The sequence below is a fragment of the Palaemon carinicauda genome, unplaced genomic scaffold, assembly GCF_036898095.1.
Source record: "Palaemon carinicauda isolate YSFRI2023 unplaced genomic scaffold, ASM3689809v2 scaffold46, whole genome shotgun sequence".
In the NCBI taxonomy this organism is placed as follows: Eukaryota; Metazoa; Arthropoda; class Malacostraca; order Decapoda; family Palaemonidae; genus Palaemon; species Palaemon carinicauda.
In genome coordinates this window covers 65,799-75,000 of record NW_027171717.1, presented here as the reverse complement: position 1 = coordinate 75,000, position 9,202 = coordinate 65,799, and the positions used below count along the sequence as shown (strand labels likewise).

Genomic DNA, 9,202 nt, shown 5'->3' with positions numbered 1-9,202 from the left:
CGACATATTTCACCACATTTATAATAACCTTCACAGATAAAAAGAGCATAATTAATACTGAACATTGTAGAAACTTGTGTTTACAATATAACGATTCACAAGATGTCTGAGAATTCCTAAGCTAAGAAAGAAAAAAGTAAGGTAAGTGTATTATTCTTGAGGTACGAGGCAGTTGCTACATATTTAGATCTACATAAATGACAAGAGTTTTGACCAGTGTCTTTATTTATTTCTTTAAACAATACTAAAAATAAATGGATAATTGTTTTAATTCGTGAGCAATACTATTGATTAAAACTACATAATTATTAAGCCCCAAGAATAATCGTGAAAAAAAAAATGGTATTCCAGATTCCTATACTTTTTTTGTACTTAATTTCACTATTATTTCTGTGGATTTCATATTATCACTATTTATTATAAAAGGCGAATAATCAAGGTTTAATAATAATCCAATTATCGAAGTTTTATTCCAGCTGTGAACATGTTGTGGAATAATCTTCCTAATCGGGTAGTTGCATCAGTAGAACTTCTAAAGTTCAAATTTGCAGCAAATGTTTTTATGTTGAACAGGCTGGCATAAGTCCTTTTATAGTTTATATATGGAATATCTCTTTTAATGTTGTTAATGGTTTTGAAATATTTTATCTTAATTGCTCATTACTTCTTTTATCGTTTATTTATTTCTTTATTTCCTTTCCTTACCGGGTTATTTTTCCCTTTTGGAGTCCTTGGACTTATAGCATGTTGCTTTTCCAACTAGGGTCGTAGCTTAGCTTGTAATAATAATGATAATAATAATAATAAAAATAATAATAATAATAATTATAATAATAATAATAATAATAATAAAGGTTTTATTATATCCTTTTTTGGCTGGGGGCTAGAATGGGGGATTTCATTGGTAGATTTACTTATCAGTGCTAATTTTCCTTATTTGTCCTTTCAAGATTCTATTCTTTTCCTAAAGTCATCTGTGTTATTATCTTATCGAAAAACTATAATTACTACTCGTAACAAACGTTTACAATAATTTTTTCCAATTCCTTTACAATTAAATGTAATTTACACGAAACACAAAAAAATTATCTTCGTATAGTTTTGAGTTTCAAGTAAATTTTTTATCACACCTATTGTTTGTATGCGTTTCTGAGTAAACCAGAAACTAATTTATGCTGATGTCAAATCCAAACTCTAAACAGTATTTATGCAACCCGATCATTCTCAAATATAATCATTTGTCATCATTAATCAAAATTTCTTTTGAACATTTCAACCACTCATTTGCGTCACATAGTTGGATTATTATTATTATTATTACTATTATTATTATTATTATTATTATTATTATTATTATTATTATTATTATCCTTTAATATTTTTTATTACAAATATCATTATTATTATTATTGTTATTATTATTATGATTATTATTATTATTATTTTTATTATTATCATTATTATTATTGTTATTATTATTATCATTGTTATTATTATCACAAGCCAAGCTACAACCGTAGTTGGAAAAACAGGATGCTATAAGAACAAAGGGATTCAACAGGGGAAAATAGCCCAGTGAGTAAAGGAAACAAATAAACTACAGGAGAATTAATGAATACTTAAAACCAAATATTTCAAGGGCAGTAACAACACAAAATTAAACCTTTCATAGCCTATATGAACTATAAAAAAAAAAAAAAAAAAAAAAAAAAAAAAAAAAAAAGGAATAGGAGAAATACTATAGACTTTTCATTTATTCATTTAAATCTGATCATGCAATTTGCCCTAAATATTTTCTAACACTTAATCCTCGTTGTTTTTATTTTTTATTTTATAATATTAGTAAAACGCATACATTAATACGGCTGTTGTGTATAGAAGACTCGTCATATGTAATAACACATGTTACTTTCGGAATAAATTCCAAACACTCTATAGTTATTCTTAAAAAATAGATTAATCGTTGTCTCTAGCTAAAAAAAAAAAAAAACACTCGGCATTAAAAATGTGCGTTATACGCAATTTTAAGATCCTTGTAATAACCCTTGTAAAATACGCAAAATAACATGGTACAAAATATTCAGATGCGTCAATAATTACCCAATCTCTAATAACATCTCATCATTATCCACCTTCCAGAATCAGCGTACGAGTGTTCCATAATTTTAAAGTATGACCTCCTGATTCAATAGGATGACGAGAAATTGAAAACTGAACGTACTTAAACTGTCGCAAAATTATGCCATTGTTCAAGGTTTTATATTGTTAGGTCAGGTTAAAATATTTAGTTACTGCTTTGGACTAAAATAATGTGGCTTCTGTATCTTAAGTAGGTTACGTCTACAAAACTTTACATTTATATATATATGTATATATATATATATATATATATATATATATATATATATATATATATATATATATATATATATATATATATATATATATATATATATATATATATATATATATATATATATATATATTATATATATATATATATATATATATACATAAAGCTAAAATATCGCCAGTGAATTTCAAGCTCCTTTTCATAAGTTCTTACGGTTCGTTCACTCATAGCACTGAAAGTTCATGACAATTGTACTTATTTTATGAGTAAAAAATATCTGATGGATAACTCTATTTGATTTTTTACATACAATCAAATAAGAAAATAAAAATCTGACGATTTCCAAAATTTTCTTTAAAAGCTGTTACAAGTGCTTTAACAGGTTTACGTGATCTAAGACATATGGACAAATATATATATATATATATATATATATATATATATATATATATATATATATATATATATATATATATATATATATATATATATATATATATATATATATATATATATATATATATATATATATATATATATATATATATATATATATATATATATATATATATATATATATATATATATATATATATATATATATATATATAGATGTGCGCGTGTGTTTGCATGGGTGTATTTATGTGTATGTCAGTCTCTGTGTGTCTGTGTCTGTTTATTAAGCATATAAGTATATTCTATGGGTCATTTGTTAATCATTCAGAAACCGGATTTATGTACGTATATGAATATAAACGTATGTGTATTTATTGCCAAAACGTGTATTTGCATAAATCAATTCTCTTAATGTCTTTGTTGATATTGACTACGTAGCTCTAGTCCCCTATATGAAATCAAATAAATTAAAACTAATCTAGATACATTATTAGGGTAATTATTAATTATCGAGATTTACGAAAAAAAATATAATTAATCAAAGACAATTTCTGGGAGCTTGAAAGAAAAACACCTTCATAATTTCCTGTTTCAAAGGTTAAACTGTATTTTGTTTTTTTCCAGAATGTTATTGGTTTTCAGAATATCTCTTGCATATCTAAGTCAGTTCAGACTGTAAAGTGGCATTATATATTGTATCTATGATCAAAGAGACGGAACATATTTTTTTAAACAGTATTACAATGAGAAATGTGACTAATTATATACGTTAGGATTTAATCACTTACCATGGCGGATAAATGCGAAACAGTTGAAGTGGTCATCGAATAATTTCTATCCCAGTAATTTTTTTTTTTAGTTACTTCTCCTCTTGTAATTTTTTTTTTTTATCTTTTCGTGATTCTATGGATAAGGTTTAATGTAATTCATCTTTTAATCTATGCTAATGACAGTTTTCTCTTCATCATACGAAAAGCCAATTATTTTTTCTAGCCATATTTGTGTGTTTAATTAGATATATTCCCTTCCACAAGTATGGATAGCCAGATCGCTTATATAGCTTTCGTAATGAGGCTCTGAATATCATATAAAATCACATTTTATTTTTCGTATATACCAAGGACAGTAAACTATCACCTCCCTTCGTTTAAGAAAATATCTCCCCGGTAAACGTCGATCCAACATGTATTTAATAGTGCTGTATTAATAAGTCCTGTTTCCCTGCGTCTCCGTAACACACGAGTCAAACTCAGAGAGCGCCGACTGAGATGTGACCCCAGGCAATGTCACCAGTACACTGACTGGCTGCTTCTGCTCTGCCCTTCGCTGTTAGTTCATGGGCTGGCCCTCTTTGGCAGAGGGATGTGGCACAGACACACGCACACGACACTCTCCTACCCCCTTCACTTTTCTCTCTCCTTGTCTTAACCCCCCAAACTTTCCCCAATTGAATTTGTATACGATGGCTTTGAAGCCTCAAAGCAAAGTATATAACGTTTTGTGGACAATGTTGATAAGATGAATTCTTTTTTTTTCTTCGTTTCCGTACACAAACAAACTCTCTCTCTCTCTCTCTCTCTCTCTCTCTCTCTCTCTCTCTCTCTCTCTCTCTCTCTCTCTCTCTCTCTCTCTCTCTCTCTCTCTCTCTTTCTCTCTCTCTCAATTTTTTTGGGGGGTAAAGAAAGTGTTTGTTTTAGATTACTGAAGTATTTATTTCACCCTGTTCTATAAAATCATTAAAATTAAATTATTTCAACGATGCAAAAAATCAACTGTCATTTAGCAGAATTAAATTGTATATTAAAAACATTATATCGATCATATTTTAAAAGTTATCTATATACTTTCTCATATCGAAATTTTTATAACCTATATGAATCATATAGTAATTTTCCTATTTTTCTTTTTTTTGCTAAAATTTTATAAAAGTTATTTATATATTTTTCTCATATCACAGCTTTTATAACCTATATGAATTATATATCCAAGTTCCGGATTTTTTTTTCTTTTTTTTGGGGGGGGGGGTTAATTCTATTAAAATAGAATAGGCAAAATTTATGTTTTCTATTACACAGCTCAAGAAGACCTGAAGTTGATATTTGTTTTACTGCTAATTCTAGTAACAAAATTGTAGACAAACTTGTTTTTTTTTTTTTTTTTTTTTTTTTTTTTTTTTTTTATTACACCGTTCAACAACATAAACTTTGGGGTAACTTGGTTGAAGCAAGACGATTAAGTGATACTAAAGATTCTTCTCACACTTTGACGGCTTGTCAATACAAGGAAGAGCCCATTTGTCACACGAAATGTGTGGCAATCGTGAACGGAAGATTTCGTAAACGAATAGATTTTCACAGTCATTTCAAATTATAATTCAAGGTTTCAATATATAATTTTCGTTTGTTTAAAATTCATTGTATTTTGTTTTTATTTGGAGAAATTAAACGAATAGATTTTCACTGTCATTTCAAATTATAATTCAGTTTTAATATATAGTTTTCGTTTGTTTAAAATTCATTGTATTTTATTTTTTCTTTTATTTGGAGAAATTAAACGAAAAGATTTTTCACTGTCATTTTAGATTATATTTCATGGCTTCATTATATATTTTTCGTTCGATTAGAATTCTTTGTATCTTATTTCATTTTTATTTGGAAGAATTAAAGGAAAAAATTTTCAGGGTCATTTGAAATTATATTTCATGTTTTCAATGCAACGTGTTTGTATGTTTAAAATTCTTTGCATTTTATTTTGTTTTTAATTGGAAAAGCTAAATATTCAGATGACTATTTATCTATGCATATTCACGACCTAAATTGTCTATAATCTCTATAAATGGAAAAATAATCTCTAAACATACCCATACACGAATTTGTAATTATATGAGCCCATCATTTATTCGTGCATATTTCTTATTGATTTACCTGTAAAGCATTTTCCATACGAAAATTTCAAATTTAATCACATTATAATACTCCAGACAGTAAATTAGATAGAGATATACGGAAAAATAAAGGTTTGAAGGTCACTCATGAAGGGAGGAGCCAAGGGATAAATCAATGCTCTCGAGACAAGATAATAACCTAGAGACCGACATTTGATCAGCATCCAAGGCCCCTCTTCATCAAGCTAGGACTAAGGAGGGTCAGGCAATGGCTGCTGATGACTAAGCAGATAGACCAATACCCCATCTGAAGATGGGGTATCTTTAGATCAGAAGGGTGATGAGACTTCTTACATTATTATTATTATTATTATTATTATTATTATTATTATTATTATTATTATTATTATTATTATTATTATATTATTATTATTATTATTATTATTACTCTCCTCTTTATTAGCTAAGCTAAACATTGTTATTATTATTATTATTATTATTATTATTATTATTATTATTACTCTCATCTTTATTAGCTAAGCTACAACATTATTATTATTATTATCATTATTATTATTATTATTATTATTATTATTATTATTATTATTATTATTATTATTAGCTAAGCTACAACCCTAGTTGGAAAAGTAGGATGCTATACCAACCGTGTTTCACACAATTGTACATAATTCCTTTTGTATATATTATGATTGTATCTTCGCTCCTCCCTCGCACTAACACGAACATGAAAATTCCTGTCTGGTTTTTCCTCTGTGATATTATCTGTCTTGTGAACTTGTCATGTCCTGTTGCCTTGAGGTTTTGTATATAAGGAGAGTGTTCCACAACAATATAACTCAGTCGTTTCCAATCTGCCTTTGATTTCACAACTCCTCTCTCGGCCCGTCACATTGGTGACCCCGGGAGTCGACTCGCTCCCACCGCCTTACACCCCCACCCCCTCGCCCCTTCATCGTTGGTACTATGGCGGACTCTACGGCAGTTGGTGCTGCAGCCGCTCCATTCAAACTTTCATCGTTTGCCACCGGAGAGGCGTTTGCTTGGTTTCAGCGCGCAGAAGTCCAGTTTCGTATCAGGGGCGTGACTCGCTCAACCACCAAAGCGGATTATGTTCTCGTGGCGATACCCGAGGACACCTTCCCAGAAATATCCGACTGGCTTTGTGAACAAGGAGACACCCCAATAGCGTATGACGACCTCAAATCATACCTTCTGCAGCAGTACTCGCCGTCGCCAGCCGCCCGTATAGCAAAGCTTTTTCAGCTCTCGCAACAACCGTTGGGGGACCAAAGGGCTTCGCTTGCCCTCAGGGAAATGACCAGTATCGCTCGCCTTCAACCTGCCGCAGACGGCTCTCCTCGTGAGGTGAACCTACTCTGTGCCCTTTGGATACGCCGTTTACCTGAACCTGTGCGCGCTGCCATACCCGATGTCGATAGTTTACCCATAAAGGATTGATGACCAAAGCCGACGCCCTTATGGACAGCCACTTCAAGACCTCCATCAACGCCTCCACCCCTGACGACGAGGATGCCTATTCAACGTCAACCGGAGCTGACATGAATGCCGTAGGACATACACGCCTACCCCGTGACGTGCCGAAGCGGCGACAAAGCCGACCACCACCCACCAATCGCTCGCGCCCAAACGAACGACTTCTACAGCCACTTACTACCTCCCATCCGCCGCAGTTTTGCTACTAACACTTCAGATTCGGGGCAACCGCGAAGAAATGTGCCAAAGATTGTCAGTGGCCAAAAAACGTGTAAATAGGCCATCGCTTGTGGCGGTGGCCTCCCATGTTTCTAATCTTTTCTTTTTACAGGATGCAGGAACGGGCGTGCGATTTTTGGTAGACACGGGTGCTTGTCGTTCTCTTTTGCCAAGGAAACTCTTCAAGGCACAACGTAGTCTGTCTACATCTGCCGACGTCCGCTTGGTAGCTGCCAACGGATCTGCAATACCCACCTACGGTTACGAGAGCCTCACATTATCGTTCGGAAACGGTAAATTCAATTGGAAGTTTCTCGTTGCTGACGTCACAATGCCAATCCTCGGTGCGGATTTCCTCTCTCATTTCCACCTTCTGGTCGATGTCGCCCACCGACGATTGGTCAACACAGGCTCGTACTTGTCGACACCTCTTCAACCCGCCCCCTCTAACCTCGCTCTCCACATCAGCGCACCCATGGATGCCTACGCCCACCTCCTTACGTCGTACCCGGAAGTTTTCCGTCCAGAACTTCACCAAACGCCCACGGTTCCTGCCAAGCACGGTATTTATCACCATATCAAGACGACGGGACGCCCAGTCTTTGCAAAATTCAGACGTCTGGCACCGGAACGATTGGCAGCCGCCAAACAGACGTTCGCCGAAATGGAGAAAAGGGGCCTTTGCCAAAAGGCCTCCAGCCCATGGTCGTCACCCTTACACATCGTTCTGAAGAAAGACGGCTCCCTCCGTCCGTGCGGGGATTACAGGCGCCTGAACATGCAAACAGAACCGGATCACTACCCCCTTCCAAACATTGCCGATGTAACTTCCTACCTGCACAAAGCAAAGGTTTTCTCTACGCTCGACCTCCTGAAGGGGTATTATCAGGTGCCTATGAACCCAGAAGACATCCCCAAGACCGCCATCACCACTCCGTTTGGCACATATACCTTCAATTATTCCTGTTTTGGCCTTCGTAATGCTGGGGCAACGTTTCAACATCTCATGGATGGCATCTTAGGGGACCTCCCTTTCTGTGTATGTTATGTGGACGACATACTTGTGTTCTCCTCCTCAAAAGAAGAACACCTCCGTCACCTGCGCATCGTGCTCGACCGCCTGCAACAAAACGGCCTTGTAGTCCGGTACGACAAGTGTACCTTTGGCGCCAACGAAGTGTCGTTCTTAGGGCACCGTATCACTCCTGAAGGAGTCCATCCCCTCCCTGAGAAGGTAGCAGCCGTTCAGAATTTCCCAGCGCCCTCGACAGTCAAAGCTCTGCAGGAATTCTTGGGCATGATCAACTATTATCACCGTTTTCTGCCAGCCATTGCTGCCACTCTTGCTACCCTCTACGCCTCCCTCAAGGGCAAGCCAAAGGACCTGAAGTGGGGTCCCCTTCAAGAAGCAACCTTCTGCAATGCAAAGAAGGCCCTATCAACTGCTGCGGCTCTCACTTTTCCTATCCCACACACCCCTCTCCTTCTCTCCACCGATGCCAGCGACGTCGCTATTGGGGCAGTACTCGAGCAGGTAGTCAAAGGCTCGCCCCGCCCATTGGCCTTCTTCAGCAGAAAACTGTCCAAGGCAGAATCGGGTTATTCTACCTTCGATGGAGAATTGCTGGCGGTGCACTTGGCTGTCCGTCACTTTCGCCATTTCTTAGAAGGTACGCCCTTCGTCATTCGCACAGACCACATGCCTCTGGTGCACGCCTTCACTCGACAGTCTGACGCCTGGTCCGCCCGTCAATGCCGACATCTCTCCGCCGTGGCTGAATACAATTGCACCCTCCAATACGTCCCTGGGAAAATGAATCCCGTTGCCGATGCCC

The 9,202-nt window shown here is 35.2% G+C and overlaps 1 pseudogene; it reads right to left on the bottom strand.

The window, feature by feature from the left end:
• LOC137636940 (uncharacterized) overlaps nt 1-4,013 on the bottom strand; it is a 142,299-nt pseudogene extending 138,286 nt beyond the window's left edge.
• Between the last annotated feature and the right edge of the window lie 5,189 nt (nt 4,014-9,202).